Genomic DNA, 20,762 nt, shown 5'->3' on the forward strand with positions numbered 1-20,762 from the left:
AATTTTAGGTATGGACTCTCCAGTCAGCGCGAGCTCATAACTACGGAATTATATTTAATCTTCATTTTTAGGTGACGTAAAATATCTTTTCAATATTTATTCATTGGTTGTCATATTTTTATAATTGAATCGGAACGTTTATTCTCTTGGTTCTTCTTGTAGAAAAAACAGATAGTTAAGATTGAGCGTCAATAAACTTGGTATTTAATTTTTATGTAACATGATGATAAAAACTTGCAGTCTTGTTCTTTATGATCTATTTTAATGCTATGAAAATACTGCATCATTAAATTCATTACTAATTTTTATATCTAATATGAATTTCGTCGATTTGTACTAGATTGATCAAATTTTGTGGTCCAAGTATGAAATCATCTACATTTTTTGCATTAATCACATGAAATTATTTTATTATTAACTCTTGAGCTTTGAGTGCTACCCTTTACATTAATATGCAATTTCTTCTCATTTTTCCTTTCTAATTTTCTATTTTCGTGAATGAATTTTTTACAACTTTCACTGCGTTGGACTTTCAAACAATTCAAATAATTCACCATTTTTTCCAAATTTTCCGAACTTTCAAGACAACCCCATCCTTGTACATATACAGATTATTGAGTATAGCAACAATCCAACTCATAAATGTCATTGTATGTTTCTCCATATTATTCATATCCCTCTTGTATAGTTGGCCTAGTGATTTTAGTATGGCTATAAAATTAACAATAAAACTGTACATAGATTTCTTTTGTCTATAATTGCTTTGAACAGTTGTTTGGTCCAAATAATTGTTGATAGATTTGTTATTGATGACTTGTGTGATAAGAAACCTTATGAGCTTAAATTTTTGAAGACTAAATCTACCTTTGTATTATATATTGATCCTTTTTTATTAATTCAAGTATTGAGAGATATGACATTTCTCTTATGGATTCTATCTTGAATGTTGGAATGACTTCCTTGTATGCTAAGATGGCTAAGTTCTTATTTTTGGATGATCTTAAGCTTCATGAAAATGCGGATGTGAATAGGACCAAGAGAAGTGAAATGGATAATGACTTTAGAACTTGGTGTTTGCTGTATTTTCGTTGCAAAGAGTTTAAACCCTCCAATGGGATTGAAGTGTTCTATGGTTATCTTATAAATGATTTTGTCACTTACGTGTCTCTCGTGAATTGTGTTGTGATTAATGGCATAAGAATGCATTGTTTCCATATTTGTGGTCTTGTATTAAAATTGTTAGAGCAATTACGTGGGACTTATTTTGATGAGAATCTTATGATACTTGTTACTTTTCGCAAGTTTTTATTGCATGATCTTGAGAATAGGGATTTTGTAATTAGTCCTATCTTGTTTAATTTCAACTTTGTACAGTAGGATGACCATTTCTTGTGTATGTCTAGTTGAGAATGTCAAATCTTTTGTAAAAATATTCAAGAATTTGGGCAAAGATAGTGTGGAGATGACTGAGCCAAATGGAAACAAAGTGCTTGGAGCATGTGTGTCTTGACATGTTAATTGTTTTTATTGCATGTCAATCAGGCATTTCAACGGAATTGAGATGTTTTATGGTCTTTTTGTTAAAGACTTTATATCTAATGGCTTTGTTTGGGACTACATTGTGAAGGAATGCCTATGCTTATGTGCACCCACACCTAGTACTTATATTGTGAGGTTATTTGAGTATTGGCATGAAGGATATTTTGATGAATTTGTCTTGATTTCTTATTGGTGGGATTTGAACATAGAAGTATTTTTTTGTTTCTTGGAGTTAATCTAGACATATTTGAATGAGACTTCAATATTAAGGGTTAATCAACGAGGAGAGCGCACTCGAGAGAGGGCTCCACCTAGACTAGTGACTTTCATAGTAATCCTAGAGACATAAAATGGGTACTCGAAGTTATTGAACTAATTGCACGACGTTTTCATACTAGTTGAATCCATAGCTGTACATTTCTCGTTGTGTTACATTTTCTTGTGATATTTTTTATATATATTAATTTTTTTTTTTGCTTATGCTTTTGAGTACATTAATAGTTACGGAACCAAACTTTCTCTTTGATTTGTATAGATAGTCACCACAAAAAATTCGCTGATTAGCAGCAGATTTTTTTAACTGCAAATGAAAGTCTGTTACTAATTGTGATGGAATAGTCTTGGAATGTCCGTTGCTTTGAAATAGAATGGAATTTGCAGTAGATATTCATTATATTTTGGTGGTATAATAGCGCGCCATAACAAGTTGTTTGGTCCACAATAAGCAAGATCTTGCTACGGGAATCCGTTGGATGTACACAGGTAATTCCCTACTGAAGAACTCCCCTTTCTTCGGGTCGTAGATCTCAATCCAACTACTTCTTGTAGGAGTGCCCCCGCAGATGAATATCCTTCCATTGTGTAACGGGGCTACCATGGGGTTGGCTCGCAGTGAACCGTGTACTTCAATAGAAACTTAGGAAGCACTTTCCAGTGCTACGTAAATAAGACGATCAAATAATCAATCCTAAGACTAACTTGGTTATGCTCATATAGTTAAAGTACTTATTTAAAATATATAATTATCGATTACAAATTTGTTTAAAATATTTCATAACGGTAATTGTGAAAATTGCACAAATTAATTTTATTTTCCTAAAACTGATTTTCCTAAATTGATGTAATAATTATGGATACATCCAATTAATTAAGTTAATTCAACATAATAATGTTACTTTAATCAAATCATTTTCGTCAATTATAAGGTACTACTTCTTATATCATATTTGTATTTGATATATCATCAATATACCATCTTTTATTAGTATGTGACTGTTGGTTTTGTGGAATTACAAGAGATAACCGGGCGTAATACAACCCAAGAAGGAATATAGAAACGAACTGAAACGAAAATTATAAACAAAAATCAAAACTATAAACCGTAGAACAGGAAATAGCCGAGTCGATGAGGCCTCTTTCCGCAAGACGAGATATGCCCCGATAGTGCTCTTCGAATTGGCGTTTCGTCCCCAAAGATAAAACGGCTGCGTCTCTGGTGAAGCAGCACCGCTATCAACAGAGCTCCGGCGAACTGAATGGAGGAGAGGGCAGAGCTTTCGACAGAAAAAACAATGCAGAGGAGAGGAAGAGGGAGTGTATGATGCAGAGTGCTATTCTAGTTTCTGGTGTCTAGAATGTTAGAATGACTAGCCTATTTATAGGCTCAGTCCACTGCAGGGGCCAACACAGTCTTGATGGCTGTCATCAATGCTAGACCGTAACGGTCGTCGGTTACGAGGCGTTACAATCCGTTACAGAGCTGAGAGTCTGAATCTAGAAACTTCTAGATTCGCTCATGACGTGGACTGTCACGTGTCAGCCACGTTGGCTTACCGCGTCATACTGACGAGGTGTCATCCCGCTTGGCTCGCTGACGAGGTGTCATCCCGCTTGGCTTACTGTAACACCCCGTTCTAATTACATATTTGATGCACTAATCTAGATGCATAAAATAACAAGTGGTATTTGAATGTTTACAATGATAAAAGAAAGTCCGACATCGCGAGCGATTAGTAACTCCTGCTTCCATTTTAGAAAAACCTCCTACATAAGAAAATGACCACGGTAATTAGTAAAATAAATATATATCTACCTATGGGCAAAAGAATAGGAAGTGGGGGAAGAGATGAATAGTACCTAGACTTGACCTTCTTTACCACCTGCACCATCCCGGGAGCTCCGCCATCAAACAAGCTCCTTGACTCTACATCTGCAAACGTGATGAAATTAAATAAAACAATGATGATGTTGGGATAATTTACCGAGAAAGACGCACAGCCATAACTTGTGTAGAGAATTAGAGTATAAAGGAAGGTATCAGCTTCCATTACCGACGCCTACCCAAAATTCTCTTTCACTTCCAAACTTTTATTTTCGAGCAGGTAGACGAAGAAGTTCCCAACCTCCCGATACCAAGTGTTCAAACTCTCTTTAGGAAGGAGGATTCCAAGTCTCGTCATAGAAATCTCTTATCATCCTCTCGAGGTAATGATTATTAAACCACGAGCTAAATCCTTTCAAGTTGTTATAAACATGTCATGTTAGCATGAATTCATATAGAACATAGAATCACAACCAAGCATGCTCCTAGATAATCAATCTTCAAATTCATGTGCCAATTCATGCTGAGCCTAAGTTACGTACTACTTGTGCAAAGTCTTGGAATCACATAAAAAGTAGGAAAAACTCCTAAATGTTTGACCAGCACCTTCGGAAGTTTATAACGAAATATCTAACCGTTCAAATGAAATTTCCTTCGGTCATAATGAAGTTAGATAAGTTGTTTACCTTCCTTTAAAATTTCAGAACGATCGGACTACGTTTGAACCCCCGATCGTATAGAAAATCGACGCTGCTACTGTAGAAACCGACAGCCACTTCCGAAATTATTTCTGGAAAATCTAACCGTTAAAATTTGATCTCCTACGGTAAGAATGATCCTTTATGATCTTCTACCTTTGGTTAAAATTTCGTGACAATCGGATGTTGTTTGAATTCCCGATCGTGAAGAAACTCGAGGCTGCACCTTGTGTGGCGAAAATTTAGAAAAGAAAAAGAAAGAGAGAGAGAGAGTTAGGAAGAGAATAGAGATAAATGATGATAAGAAAGAAGTTACGTATAGCAGCTAGTTTGACTCAGTAGGTAATTGAAATAATGATTTTGCTCCCTTGACTTTTGGGCCTTTCAAATATCAAATGAGTGTTAGACTAAAATTAATTAGTCCTTATTTGGAATTCATTATTTATGATTGAATTAATCGCTCGAGATAAAATTCTCTTGAATTAATTTTGAGTAAGTGGGTTTGTATGTAAATCCTCAAGTTTATTAAATTAATTAATCTCTCGATTAATTAATACCAATAATTAAATCTACGGGTTTAATTAAAGTGAATGAGTTTATGAAAGAGAGAAGGAAAATAGGATGCATATCCTAAGAGCATATCATCCGCTATTGTTATTTCTTTGAAGCTAAATAGGTTATTATCTTTTATTAGACAAGGTCCATCGCAAGGAATTTAACTCCAAGTGGGTTAATATTGTCATACGGAGTAAGAAGCATACGAGGTGCACTTTCTTATCCTACAATGGATAAAAGTATAAAGTATTGTTTTATGATGATTAATTATGAAAATAATGTTGTCATGCCTTAAATGTTTTGTTTTATGTATGATGCCTATCTGTTTGGTTATACCGAATGTGCTATGCCAAATAAAGTAAGAAATCGAATTCGGGTCCCAGCAAGGGGAGAGTCCCTACTCGGACTAGTGTCCACATGGACCGTGTGTCATCGAGAGGGTTGGCCGGTCCGGTGCTCGTGCAAAGTGGCCACTTTCCCGGCACCAGAAGAAAAGTTCAGATATGGCGAATTACAGAAGGAACTAAGACTGATCAGTCAACTTTTAAAGTAAAAGAATTTAGTAAGCTTGGGTCATTTTCAGAAAAACCCCGAGTATTACTTGTATGATGGCTTGACAATATTTGTTTTTATATATTGTATTTTTCGGCAACGTGTGCACTGAGTACCCCTGTACTCAGCCCTGCATGTATTTCTAAATGTGCAGGTTGAGCTGTGATGGAGTGGAGTGTGCTGAATCAACTATCTTATCCTACTACTGTATGCCGAATAAAGAAATCTACCCTACTAGTGTGTACTACTCTCGGAGGTTCATGTCTTCATACATGTAACCGCGTTCCAGTCGCTTCCGCTGTTTTATTCCATAAATTGAGATCCCTATTTCTAAAGAAACTCTGATGTGTGCTATGTTGTATTGTAAGAACCTTAACTCGATTTTGCATAATCGAGTATTGATTAAGCGAGTATTGTGTGTGAAAATCCTTTTTATCTAAAGATTGTCCTTCTATTCCATCCCAAGTCATAATCCAATGAGCTTAGTTATACTTAGCAAAGTTGGGTCGTGACACTTACCGAGCACTGGCACCGGTGCGGGCGCGGGCTCGAGGCTCGAGGCTCGCGGCGGGGCGGGCGGCGCGCGCGTGTGTGCGCGTGTGGGCTCTTATAAGCCATCTTAGTTCACTATAATTATTACATTTAATAATCCTTCTTATTAAATACTTGTTTAATAAGGTTGTAACTTCCAATGTGGGATAATTAACTCTCTTAATTATTCCCTAAGCTTCTCTCATAGCTCATTAAATTTGCAATTTTGCACAACTTTAATCCATTATTTCTCACACACCGGGAATCAGATTTGAGAAAATGAATATACCACGGTCATCTACTCCGAACGTAGATCGACGCTATATCATTTAATTTCACAAAATTAAATGTCTCGTTGAAATTATAATTTGGTCATAGTCCATTGACCGGCATAGATTCCAACAATCCCCCACATGACAGACACAAGCTCAACCCTCGAGAGGTATATAAGCATAAGGTGTGACATCCCTGGTGCGTAATGTATTATTTTGTATAATTATATTTCCATGACATATTATATATTTAAAACATTAAAAGAATAAGATAGAAAGTTAAATTTTAATGAATTATTAGCATAATTGTTATATTATTATTTTATAATTATAATATGTATAATATTATAGAGTATACGTGTAACAATTATTATTTTATAATTATAATATGTATAAAATTAGAGTATACGTGTAATGCATATATTGAGTACCATGCTACGTATTATTTGTTAAATAATTGAGTGCTTAGTGTATCAACCATATAACATAAGTTTTCCATGTGTAATGAAATAAACCAATTCATGTCTTCACATTCTAGAAATTAAACAATAAAGTGATATATATGGCAGCCGACTTTACTTGAATAATATATATAGATCATATATATAGCTTTGTGTTCGTAACGGAGGGGGTTCCTAGAAAAGAAAAAAATAAAATAAAATAGGCAAAAATTAGAAGTACGAGGGGATATTAGATTAGACAATAAGAAAATAAAAATATTATTCCCCTCAGTTCGGACGTGAATATCCTAAAATAAGACTGAGATGATAGATCTGGATACAGAATCAAGAGTTTGATTAAATTACTTATAGATACCAGAGTTTGATTAAATTATTTATAGATATCAGGTATGTATAAATCACACTTTTATTTTTATATATTACATAGTTGATTGCTATATGTTAGCTTGGAGTGAATATTTGATTTATATGGTGGAATATGATATGAATATATGATTGATATAAGAGAGTATATTTTAAAGGAATTTATTTGATGAAATATGATAGAAATATTAAATCTGTAATTGATATTGATATGTTCTACATAAATATATGAATTGTTTGATTAAAGAGGATCCGTGACGGTCTTGTCCGGTATCTGAAATTATAGAGGGACCTTCGGGTCAAATACAGAGGGACCTACGGGTCAAATACAGAGGGACCTATGAGTCCAACTATAGAGGGACCTATGAGTCCAAATACAAAGGGACCTTCGGGTCATAGAGGAATCCCGGGCAGATACCAGACTTGATCCATCACAGAATAATAAAACGGAACATGGAGCATATGCATATGAATATAAAATTTATTATTTATATGTTGTGTATGATTTTGATGATATGTTTTATATATGATATTATTGAAAGTACATGAATCATATGACTAAAGAGGATCTGTGACGGTCTTGCCCTGGATCTGAAAGTATAGAGGGACCTATGAGTCCAAATACAGAGTGACCTTCTGGTCATAGAGGAATCCCGGGCAGATACCAAGCTTGATTTTTCACAGAATAATAAAAAGAACGGAGAGGCATATGCATATGAATACTAAACTGTTTATGATATTCATTGCTTCTGGATATATGTGTTGGTAAAGATGAAGAGAATATGTTTGATGTGTGATGCGAGATTAAATGTGGAAATTATATACACTGAGAGGTGAGATGGTCCACAACAGTTCAGAATGTTTTGAAAAGTGTACCCAATAATGTTGGTTGGTTTTTGAACTTATCCTATATGAGCCTTTTATTTCATATTTGACACGTGGGTAAATTATTTTAAAATTTTGGATATTTGTTTTTATCATAAGAAAATACGTCGGAAGGGTTGGGTGTTACATAAGGATAGGTAGCTTTTAGCTTTCCTTCCATAGTCAATGCCATCGGATACACAGGCGGCCTAGTAGCGCGATGCTTTGAACTAGTCCCCCACGGCGTGCACCGAGACAATGGTGTTAACACTCAAACACCTCAACCTCATCTGTTCTCACGTTTTTTGTCCTTTGCGGCCTTGGACACCACTTTGGATTCATAAATGTGTAATTTGAAGCGGCCACATTTCACACTTACATAGGCGATTCCTACTCGAGTATCTTGCCCTACTCGGTCTCTTTGAGAACTCAATCTCCTTGAGATCCTTAGGAATCCGAAAAAGTCATAGACTTATTCACACCACAAGGTAAGTTTCAACACTCTATTGCTCTTTAGGGAATAGATGTAGATGAGTGTTTCACACGAACTCTCATAGCTTAGTTTTCCCATTGAACCAAGTTCTTGGGATCTCCAGTCATCATGGTTGGGTTACCACTATGAAAATTCTTTAGTTTGTGGATTTCAAACTCATTCCCTCTAGCAACTTATTCATTTGATCACGGTTTAACCCTTTGGTTAGCGGATCCGCTAGATTATCTATTGACTTTACATAGTCAATTGTAATCACGCTTGTTGTGATCAAATGTCTCACAGTATTATGTCGTCGACGGATATTTCGAGACTTATCGTTATAAAAGCCATTGTTCGCCCTCCCGATAGCGGCTTGGCTATCACAGTGAATCAACACTGGTGGCACTGGCTTAGACCAACCTGGAATATCCTCAAGGAAGTTCTTAAGACACTCGGCTTCTTCCCCAGCTTTATCTAAAGCTATGAATTCCGATTCCATGGTTGAACGGGCTATACATGTCTGTTTAGTGGATTTCCACGAGACAGCACCACCCCCAATAGTAAAGACGTATCCACTTGTTGAAAGTGAGTCCTTATTGTCGGATATCCAATTCGCATCACAGTACCCTTCAAGTGCGGGGGTGTATCTCGAAAAATGTAGCCCATGATTTTGAGTATGTTTTAGATATCTCAAAACCCTTACAAGAGCTCTCCAATGCTCTTTGCTTGGATTACTCGTGTAACGACTCAACTTGTTCACGGCACAAGCAATGTCCGATCGAGTGCAATTAGTTAAGTACATAATGCACCCAATGACCCGTGCATTTTCTTCTTGTGCAACGGGTTCGCCCTTGTTTTGGCTCAAGTAAACATCGAGTTCAATTGGAGTCTTAACCGGCGCGCTATCATAGGCATTGAATTTCTTCAATATCTTCTCAGCATAATGAGATTGGGTTAAGATGATTCCGTCGGATATTCTTAGAATTTTCATTCCAAGAATTACATCGGCTATACCCATGTCTTTCATGTCAAAATTCCTTTTTAACATGGCTTTGGTCTCATTAATCACTAGAGTGTTACTACCCATGATTAGCATGTCATCAACGTAAAGACACACTATAACATTTCTGCTATCAGTGCTCTTAATATAGACACACTTGTCACACTCATTGATTTTAAACCCATTTGATAACATCACATTATCAAACTTCAAGTGTCATTGCAACGGCGCTTGTTTCAATCCATAGAGTGACTTAACCAGCTTACATACCTTTTTCTCTTGTCCGGGTACTACAAACCCTTCGGGTTGTTCCATATAGATTTCGTCCTCTAGTTCACCATTTAGAAACGCAATCTTAACATCCATTTGATGAATCTCAAGATTGTGCAATGCAGCAATCGCGAGAAGCACTCGTATAGATGTAATCCTCGTTATAAGTGAATAGGTGTCGAAGAAGTCATGTCCTTCCTTTTGTTTAAAATCCTTTACAACCAGTCGGGCTTTATATTTGTCCACTGTTCCATCGGCCTTAAATTTTCTTTTAAGCACCCATTTGCACCCTAAAGGTTTCGCACCTTCGGGCAAATCAACCAACACCCAAGTGTGGTTTAGCAAAATTGAGTCAATTTCGCTTTGAACAGCTTCTCTCCAATGTAACCCGTTTGGGCCATCGAAGGCTACTTTTATAGACGTTGGCTCTTCATCCAACATAAAAGCAATGTAGTCGGGACCAAATATTTTTGGTGTTCTGACCCTACTACCATGTCTTAGTACTGCATCACTTGGATCATGTCTCACTCGCTTGCGCGATTTAGGCTCTTCATCCGCGGATTTAGAACTAGTGGCTTCATCCACTGTCTTAGAACTAGTGGCCTCTTCCTCAATTCTTGTCTCAGAATTGATTGAGACTTCTTCTTTCTCCTTGCAAGGAAATGTATTTTCGAGAAACACGACATTCTTTGACTCGATTATTGTTCCCACTGTTATAGTCGATATTTCAGACTTGTGGACAACAAATCTATATGCACTATTGTTAAGTGCATATCCAATGAATATACAATCAACTGTTTTGGGGCCAATTGTAACTTCTTTGGGCGGGGGAACCATCACCTTCGCCAAACACCCCCACACTTTGAGGTATTTGTAAGATGGTTTCCTGTCTTTCCACAACTCATAAGGAGTGATGTCTTTTCCTTTGAGTGAGATTTTGTTACGAGGCGTTACAAGCCGTTACAGAGCTGAGAGTCTGAATCTAGAAGCTTCTAGATTCGTTCATGACGTGGACTGTCACGTGTCAGCCACGTTGGCTTACCGCGTCAAACTGACGAGGTGTCATCCCGCTTGGCTTGCTAACGTGGAAACGGTTGTAATACCCCGCTCAAATTAACGTCCTTGAACGTTTATCGAGTAAATAATTATATAAAAGCAAGTAGTATTTTAAACTCTATGTTTTGTGGTATTAAAATTCTTGATGAGTTTTAATTGATAGTTAAGAGCCAACGTGAAACTAATTTTGATCAAGGACTTTAATGTACAAAAGGATACATGAAACGATAAAATAATTGTCCATGTACATTTATAAAGCAGAGGGATATTAAATGTCTATTTACAGAATATAGTCATTTCTCTTCAAATGAGAAATGTATTAATTATATCTAATTTATGATGTTACAAAAATGAGCTAAAGCTTCTTCGCAAAGCTAGTATTCTATCTTCAGGAAACCTCAACTTCCTACAAATGATGGGACAAGTCAGAAACGACAGTGTAATAATAGTGTAGTAACAAAAATAACTTCTACCATCTTTAACCATAGTCAACATGTGAATAGTGCAACACTATTCACTGAAAATGACATGGAGTCATCACATAAGTACATGCATCACGTTTTATAATTCAAGTATATATATATATATATGTGTGTATGTAAAGGCGAGTCATTATTTTCTGCAAAATCTGCAGACAAGAATTTAAATCAAGGGAGACATATCCCCAAAATCAGGAAGAGCGTTGAATTAAAAGCTTTCAATTATTTTTTTTGTTGCATGCGAGTGTCGGCAGAAAGTAGTATAAGGAAGGAGAGTTGTGAAATTTCAAGTTTCATAACTTCTCTGAGGCATCACTCTGCTACACACACCAAAATCCAGTATCACACTTCTGCGACGCACTCTCAAACTTCTTTCTACCAAAATCATACGCACCTAAAATCTCTTTTCACCCAAAATTTTAAGCAAGCAGACAGAAAAGTTTTCCATCTTTCCTAGCAAGTTTCAAGCAAGCATTTTTCAAGAAGGAGAATTTCAAGCAGAAGCACTTCTAAATAAACCTTTTATCGTTCTTTTGAGGTAATGATTTTCAAACCGCAAGTTAACTCTTTTCAAGTTTTATCAAGCACGTCATGTTAGCATGAATTCATATAGAACATAGAATCACAACCAAGCATGCTCTCCTTTTACCAAATACGTCATATTTGTTTTTATTCAAGAAACTAGAAAATCTCGTAACATGTTTCAAAATAAGCCTCTTGTTTTAGCAGCCACTTCGGAAATTTATAATAGAAAATCTAACCGTCCAAATGAAATTCCCTTTGGTCATAATGAATTTAGATAAGTTGTTTACCTTCCTTTAAAATTTCAGAACGATCGGACTACGTTTGAACCCCCGATCGTATAGAAAATCGACGCTGCTACTGTAGAAACCGACAGCCACTTCCGAAATTATTTCTGGAAAATCTAACCGTTAAAATTTGATCTCCTACGGTAAGAATGATCCTTTATGATCTTCTACCTTTGGTTAAAATTTCGTGACAATCGGATGTTGTTTGAATTCCCGATCGTGAAGAAACTCGAGGCTGCACCTTGTGTGGCGAAAATTTAGAAAAGAAAAAGAAAGAGAGAGAGAGAGTTAGGAAGAGAATAGAGATAAATGATGATAAGAAAGAAGTTACGTATAGCAGCTAGTTTGACTCAGTAGGTAATTGAAATAATGATTTTGCTCCCTTGACTTTTGGGCCTTTCAAATATCAAATGAGTGTTAGACTAAAATTAATTAGTCCTTATTTGGAATTCATTATTTATGATTGAATTAATCGCTCGAGATAAAATTCTCTTGAATTAATTTTGAGTAAGTGGGTTTGTATGTAAATCCTCAAGTTTATTAAATTAATTAATCTCTCGATTAATTAATACCAATAATTAAATCTACGGGTTTAATTAAAGTGAATGAGTTTATGAAAGAGAGAAGGAAAATAGGATGCATATCCTAAGAGCATATCATCCGCTATTGTTATTTCTTTGAAGCTAAATAGGTTATTATCTTTTATTAGACAAGGTCCATCGCAAGGAATTTAACTCCAAGTGGGTTAATATTGTCATACGGAGTAAGAAGCATACGAGGTGCACTTTCTTATCCTACAATGGATAAAAGTATAAAGTATTGTTTTATGATGATTAATTATGAAAATAATGTTGTCATGCCTTAAATGTTTTGTTTTATGTATGATGCCTATCTGTTTGGTTATACCGAATGTGCTATGCCAAATAAAGTAAGAAATCGAATTCGGGTCCCAGCAAGGGGAGAGTCCCTACTCGGACTAGTGTACACATGGACCGTGTGTCATCGAGAGGGTTGGCCGGTCCGGTGCTCGTGCAAAGTGGCCACTTTCCCGGCACCAGAAGAAAAGTTCAGATATGGCGAATTACAGAAGGAACTAAGACTGATCAGTCAACTTTTAAAGTAAAAGAATTTAGTAAGCTTGGGTCATTTTCAGAAAAACCCCGAGTATTACTTGTATGATGGCTTGACAATATTTGTTTTTATATATTGTATTTTTCGGCAACGTGTGCACTGAGTACCCCTGTACTCAGCCCTGCATGTATTTCTAAATGTGCAGGTTGAGCTGTGATGGAGTGGAGTGTGCTGAATCAACTATCTTATCCTACTACTGTATGCCGAATAAAGAAATCTACCCTACTAGTGTGTACTACTCTCGGAGGTTCATGTCTTCATACATGTAACCGCGTTCCAGTCGCTTCCGCTGTTTTATTCCATAAATTGAGATCCCTATTTCTAAAGAAACTCTGATGTGTGCTATGTTGTATTGTAAGAACCTTAACTCGATTTTGCATAATCGAGTATTGATTAAGCGAGTATTGTGTGTGAAAATCCTTTTTATCTAAAGATTGTCCTTCTATTCCATCCCAAGTCATAATCCAATGAGCTTAGTTATACTTAGCAAAGTTGGGTCGTGACACTTACCGAGCACTGGCACCGGTGCGGGCGCGGGCTCGAGGCTCGAGGCTCGCGGCGGGGCGGGCGGCGCGCGCGTGTGTGCGCGTGTGGGCTCTTATAAGCCATCTTAGTCCACTATAATTATTACATTTAATAATCCTTCTTATTAAATACTTGTTTAATAAGGTTGTAACTTCCAATGTGGGATAATTAACTCTCTTAATTATTCCCTAAGCTTCTCTCATAGCTCATTAAATTTGCAATTTTGCACAACTTTAATCCATTATTTCTCACACACCGGGAATCAGATTTGAGAAAATGAATATACCACGGTCATCTACTCCGAACGTAGATCGACGCTATATCATTTAATTTCACAAAATTAAATGTCTCGTTGAAATTATAATTTGGTCATAGTCCATTGACCGGCATAGATTCCAACAATCCCCCACATGACAGACACAAGCTCAACCCTCGAGAGGTATATAAGCATAAGGTGTGACATCCCTGGTGCGTAATGTATTATTTTGTATAATTATATTTCCATGACATATTATATATTTAAAACATTAAAAGAATAAGATAGAAAGTTAAATTTTAATGAATTATTAGCATAATTGTTATATTATTATTTTATAATTATAATATGTATAATATTATAGAGTATACGTGTAACAATTATTATTTTATAATTATAATATGTATAAAATTAGAGTATACGTGTAATGCATATATTGAGTACCATGCTACGTATTATTTGTTAAATAATTGAGTGCTTAGTGTATCAACCATATAACATAAGTTTTCCATGTGTAATGAAATAAACCAATTCATGTCTTCACATTCTAGAAATTAAACAATAAAGTGATATATATGGCAGCCGACTTTACTTGAATAATATATATAGATCATATATATAGCTTTGTGTTCGTAACGGAGGGGGTTCCTAGAAAAGAAAAAAATAAAATAAAATAGGCAAAAATTAGAAGTACGAGGGGATATTAGATTAGACAATAAGAAAATAAAAATATTATTCCCCTCAGTTCGGACGTGAATATCCTAAAATAAGACTGAGATGATAGATCTGGATACAGAATCAAGAGTTTGATTAAATTACTTATAGATACCAGAGTTTGATTAAATTATTTATAGATATCAGGTATGTATAAATCACACTTTTATTTTTATATATTACATAGTTGATTGCTATATGTTAGCTTGGAGTGAATATTTGATTTATATGGTGGAATATGATATGAATATATGATTGATATAAGAGAGTATATTTTAAAGGAATTTATTTGATGAAATATGATAGAAATATTAAATCTGTAATTGATATTGATATGTTCTACATAAATATATGAATTGTTTGATTAAAGAGGATCCGTGACGGTCTTGTCCGGTATCTGAAATTATAGAGGGACCTTCGGGTCAAATACAGAGGGACCTACGGGTCAAATACAGAGGGACCTATGAGTCCAACTATAGAGGGACCTATGAGTCCAAATACAAAGGGACCTTCGGGTCATAGAGGAATCCCGGGCAGATACCAGACTTGATCCATCACAGAATAATAAAACGGAACATGGAGCATATGCATATGAATATAAAATTTATTATTTATATGTTGTGTATGATTTTGATGATATGTTTTATATATGATATTATTGAAAGTACATGAATCATATGACTAAAGAGGATCTGTGACGGTCTTGCCCTGGATCTGAAAGTATAGAGGGACCTATGAGTCCAAATACAGAGTGACCTTCTGGTCATAGAGGAATCCCGGGCAGATACCAAGCTTGATTTTTCACAGAATAATAAAAAGAACGGAGAGGCATATGCATATGAATACTAAACTGTTTATGATATTCATTGCTTCTGGATATATGTGTTGGTAAAGATGAAGAGAATATGTTTGATGTGTGATGCGAGATTAAATGTGGAAATTATATACACTGAGAGGTGAGATGGTCCACAACAGTTCAGAATGTTTTGAAAAGTGTACCCAATAATGTTGGTTGGTTTTTGAACTTATCCTATATGAGCCTTTTATTTCATATTTGACACGTGGGTAAATTATTTTAAAATTTTGGATATTTGTTTTTATCATAAGAAAATACGTCGGAAGGGTTGGGTGTTACATAAGGATAGGTAGCTTTTAGCTTTCCTTCCATAGTCAATGCCATCGGATACACAGGCGGCCTAGTAGCGCGATGCTTTGAACTAGTCCCCCACGGCGTGCACCGAGACAATGGTGTTAACACTCAAACACCTCAACCTCATCTGTTCTCACGTTTTTTGTCCTTTGCGGCCTTGGACACCACTTTGGATTCATAAATGTGTAATTTGAAGCGGCCACATTTCACACTTACATAGGCGATTCCTACTCGAGTATCTTGCCCTACTCGGTCTCTTTGAGAACTCAATCTCCTTGAGATCCTTAGGAATCCGAAAAAGTCATAGACTTATTCTCACCACAAGGTAAGTTTCAACACTCTATTGCTCTTTAGGGAATAGATGTAGATGAGTGTTTCACACGAACTCTCATAGCTTAGTTTTCCCATTGAACCAAGTTCTTGGGATCTCCAGTCATCATGGTTGGGTTACCACTATGAAAATTCTTTAGTTTGTGGATTTCAAACTCATTCCCTCTAGCAACTTATTCATTTGATCACGGTTTAACCCTTTGGTTAGCGGATCCGCTAGATTATCTATTGACTTTACATAGTCAATTGTAATCACGCTTGTTGTGATCAAATGTCTCACAGTATTATGTCGTCGACGGATATTTCGAGACTTATCGTTATAAAAGCCATTGTTCGCCCTCCCGATAGCGGCTTGGCTATCACAGTGAATCAACACTGGTGGCACTGGCTTAGACCAACCTGGAATATCCTCAAGGAAGTTCTTAAGACACTCGGCTTCTTCCCCAGCTTTATCTAAAGCTATGAATTCCGATTCCATGGTTGAACGGGCTATACATGTCTGTTTAGTGGATTTCCACGAGACAGCACCACCCCCAATAGTAAAGACGTATCCACTTGTTGAAAGTGAGTCCTTATTGTCGGATATCCAATTCGCATCACAGTACCCTTCAAGTGCGGGGGTGTATCTCGAAAAATGTAGCCCATGATTTTGAGTATGTTTTAGATATCTCAAAACCCTTACAAGAGCTCTCCAATGCTCTTTGCTTGGATTACTCGTGTAACGACTCAACTTGTTCACGGCACAAGCAATGTCCGATCGAGTGCAATTAGTTAAGTACATAATGCACCCAATGACCCGTGCATTTTCTTCTTGTGCAACGGGTTCGCCCTTGTTTTGGCTCAAGTAAACATCGAGTTCAATTGGAGTCTTAACCGGCGCGCTATCATAGGCATTGAATTTCTTCAATATCTTCTCAGCATAATGAGATTGGGTTAAGATGATTCCGTCGGATATTCTTAGAATTTTCATTCCAAGAATTACATCGGCTATACCCATGTCTTTCATGTCAAAATTCCTTTTTAACATGGCTTTGGTCTCATTAATCACTAGAGTGTTACTACCCATGATTAGCATGTCATCAACGTAAAGACACACTATAACATTTCTGCTATCAGTGCTCTTAATATAGACACACTTGTCACACTCATTGATTTTAAACCCATTTGATAACATCACATTATCAAACTTCAAGTGTCATTGCAACGGCGCTTGTTTCAATCCATAGAGTGACTTAACCAGCTTACATACCTTTTTCTCTTGTCCGGGTACTACAAACCCTTCGGGTTGTTCCATATAGATTTCGTCCTCTAGTTCACCATTTAGAAACGCAATCTTAACATCCATTTGATGAATCTCAAGATTGTGCAATGCAGCAATCGCGAGAAGCACTCGTATAGATGTAATCCTCGTTATAAGTGAATAGGTGTCGAAGAAGTCATGTCCTTCCTTTTGTTTAAAATCCTTTACAACCAGTCGGGCTTTATATTTGTCCACTGTTCCATCGGCCTTAAATTTTCTTTTAAGCACCCATTTGCACCCTAAAGGTTTCGCACCTTCGGGCAAATCAACCAACACCCAAGTGTGGTTTAGCAAAATTGAGTCAATTTCGCTTTGAACAGCTTCTCTCCAATGTAACCCGTTTGGGCCATCGAAGGCTACTTTTATAGACGTTGGCTCTTCATCCAACATAAAAGCAATGTAGTCGGGACCAAATATTTTTGGTGTTCTGACCCTACTACCATGTCTTAGTACTGCATCACTTGGATCATGTCTCACTCGCTTGCGCGATTTAGGCTCTTCATCCGCGGATTTAGAACTAGTGGCTTCATCCACTGTCTTAGAACTAGTGGCCTCTTCCTCAATTCTTGTCTCAGAATTGATTGAGACTTCTTCTTTCTCCTTGCAAGGAAATGTATTTTCGAGAAACACGACATTCTTTGACTCGATTATTGTTCCCACTGTTATAGTCGATATTTCAGACTTGTGGACAACAAATCTATATGCACTATTGTTAAGTGCATATCCAATGAATATACAATCAACTGTTTTGGGGCCAATTGTAACTTCTTTGGGCGGGGGAACCATCACCTTCGCCAAACACCCCCACACTTTGAGGTATTTGTAAGATGGAACCGCGTTCAGTTCCTTCCGCTGTGCATTAAATCAAGTGAAATTCTTTATTTCTCTAAAGACTCTGATAATTAACCAGTATATTGTATTGTCCCCGACTCGAGTCATTGTGATCGAGCCATTCTATTCATGTATTCAATGTTTATACTCTACAGTCAGAAAGTTCAACCATGAAGTCCATTTTTTTTACCCAACCCGCATTCTTATTATCCACCACAGTCACGGTATATCGAACCTTGCTATAGTAAGCAAAGTTGGGTCGTGACAACGGTGGTGGTCTAAAAAGAACTAGACCCACTAGCCTTGGGCCAAGCCCAAGGACCAAGCCCACGACCAGGCCCAAAGAACACCCAAAGACCAATTGCCGAGATCCAAGTCCAAGTCCAAGGGCATGGGCTCGAGGCTCGCGGCTCGCGGCGGGGCGGGCGGCGCGCGCGTGTGCGCGTGTGGACTCTTACAGCTTATCTTAGTCCACTATAATTATTACATGTAATAATCCTTCTTATTAAATACTAGTTTAATAAGGTTGTAACTTCCATTGTGGGATAATTAACTCTCTTAATTATTCCCTAAACTTCTCTCATTGCTCATTAAGTTTGCAATTTTGCACAACTTTAATCCATTATTTCTCACTCACCGGGAATAGGATTTGAGAAAATGAATATACCACGGTCATCTACTCCGAACGTAGATCGACGCTATATCATTTAATTTCACAAAATTAAATGTCTCGTTTATAATTTGGTCAAAGTCCATTGACCGACATAGATTCCAACAGTGACAAATTTGCATTACTATATTTCCATTTTATGTCCATAATGTGTTCAGGATACAAATACGCAGTTCATAATATCTTAATTGATTATTTTCGATCATAGTTTGATCTGTACTACAGATTAGGGGTGGGTAGGTACGATATACCTTACCAAAACCACCATATCGTAAACACGGTATGCGAAAAAGACATATCTTTACCTTACCAAAGTTTTCGGTATACCTTATTTTCGGTATGACGAATTTTCATACCGATACCGTACCACATTTTCGGTATACCGTGCCGAAATTCGGTATACCTTACTTTTGCGGTATACCTGACTTTCAACATCAATTAAAATAGAAAATTAGAGTTTTTAAAATATTATTTATATTTTATAATTTTAAAAATAAATTAAATATAATTTATTCATAATTATATTTATACTTCACAATAGATTTTATAATTTTAAAATATATAAAATATATTTTATATATAATTGTGTTTATATTTTTGTTGTATATACCTTAGTTTACGGTATATACCTTAATTTACGGTACATACCGAATTTCGGTATGCAGCGGTATACCGCGGTATTTGAAAATTCATACCGTTACCTTACCGGAATCTTTCGGTAAGGTATCATACCGTACCGAAAGTCATGGTATACCGAAAATTCGGTATTTTCGATATTTTTTCGGTACGATAAGGCCAGTATTTCGATATTTCTGTATTTTTTTCCAGTCCTACTGCAGATTCACTCTCGTTTGGATATTCAATTATCTTAATGGATATCAATATAAATATCTATAACTTTGTATATTTGTTAACATTTTTATAAAGTTATGCACTTATTTATATTACTAGTACGTAGTAGTACACTATTACGGGGACATGATCAAATGCTAACTAATTCATAATCCCAAATTAAGACCTAATCATGTTCGTCCATTCTTCTAATCTAAGGGCCTTATTTAGCCTAGATTTTATTTATCTTTTCCCTTGTATTAGTTTAAATTATATGAAAAGGGTATATTAGTCCATCCAAATTGTTGTGCATCCAATACTCCAAATTACGCTCAGATTTGCTTTCCAAAATTCTCTTTTCTCCTCTTTTCTTCGTATCAAATTCAATCTTCAAATCTTCGAAGATTTTTCTTTCCGAATTCATATATTCCAAATCACGCGGTTATAATTGAGGAATAGATTCGTGTAGTTCAATTTCCTCCGATCTCATCTGCCTATCGCAATTTTCTTCTTTTTGAAGCTATTTAGCTTGTCAATTTATGCGGATCTCATCAGCCTAACGCGATCGTCTTCTTTTCGAAGCTATTTTGCTTGTCTTTGTTCAATAATGGCATGTATGAGTTAATAATTGTGTTGTTATGTTTTAATTTTGAATCATTCGATATGCATCTTCTCAATTTTTTATTTGAAGTTTATGTTTTTATTCTCTCTGCTGTTTCATATATTCATTAGTAATTTTTATAAATTTTTTATTCTGATGTTCATGTTTTGATGCATGTTTATGTTTTTAGTAGCTGCAATTGAGGATGTTGGAAATCAGCTTTTTGGTGATGGTTCTTCTGTGTTGTCAGTGTTTGAGAAAAATAAGAGGTTTGAGGAATTGTATGGTGTTGTGAGTCCTGATGTTATACATGCTCATCCACCAAATGTGGTGAAGTGTAAAAGATCTGGATCTAGGTTACCTTCTAAGATAGAGGCGGCGAAGAAGGCAGCAGCTAAACC

At 36.2% G+C, this 20,762-nt stretch overlaps 3 long non-coding RNA genes across 6 annotated transcripts; 2 read left to right on the top strand and 1 right to left on the bottom strand.

Moving 5' to 3' along the window:
* Positions 1 to 2,762: 2,762 nt before the first annotated feature.
* On the bottom strand, positions 2,763 to 4,752 carry LOC125192835 (uncharacterized). Of its 4 annotated transcripts, XR_016132538.1 has the most exons (5): positions 4,495 to 4,752; positions 4,327 to 4,430; positions 3,880 to 4,052; positions 3,676 to 3,748; positions 2,763 to 3,582 (listed from the first exon to the last, which is right to left on the bottom strand). It is a non-coding gene; the product is annotated as an uncharacterized LOC125192835 (long non-coding RNA). The 4 variants fall into 4 exon arrangements; XR_007171475.2 differs by lacking the exon at positions 4,495 to 4,752 and having other exon boundaries at positions 4,327 to 4,485; XR_007171476.2 differs by lacking the exon at positions 4,495 to 4,752 and having other exon boundaries at positions 3,870 to 4,052; positions 4,327 to 4,485.
* Positions 4,753 to 4,992: 240 nt separating this feature from the next.
* Positions 4,993 to 5,904, top strand: LOC125192836 (uncharacterized). Its single transcript, XR_007171478.2, has 2 exons — positions 4,993 to 5,102; positions 5,600 to 5,904. It is a non-coding gene; the product is annotated as an uncharacterized LOC125192836 (long non-coding RNA).
* A 5,611-nt stretch (positions 5,905 to 11,515) lies between these two features.
* Positions 11,516 to 13,603, top strand: LOC148923576 (uncharacterized). Its single transcript, XR_016132580.1, has 3 exons — positions 11,516 to 11,751; positions 12,737 to 12,801; positions 13,299 to 13,603. It is a non-coding gene; the product is annotated as an uncharacterized LOC148923576 (long non-coding RNA).
* The last annotated feature ends 7,159 nt before the right edge of the window (positions 13,604 to 20,762 follow it).

The sequence above is a fragment of the Salvia hispanica genome, chromosome 6 (genome assembly GCF_029641045.1).
Source record: "Salvia hispanica isolate PSC_SH4W2 chromosome 6, Shi_PSC_v1, whole genome shotgun sequence".
NCBI classification, from domain to species: domain Eukaryota; kingdom Viridiplantae; phylum Streptophyta; class Magnoliopsida; order Lamiales; family Lamiaceae; genus Salvia; species Salvia hispanica.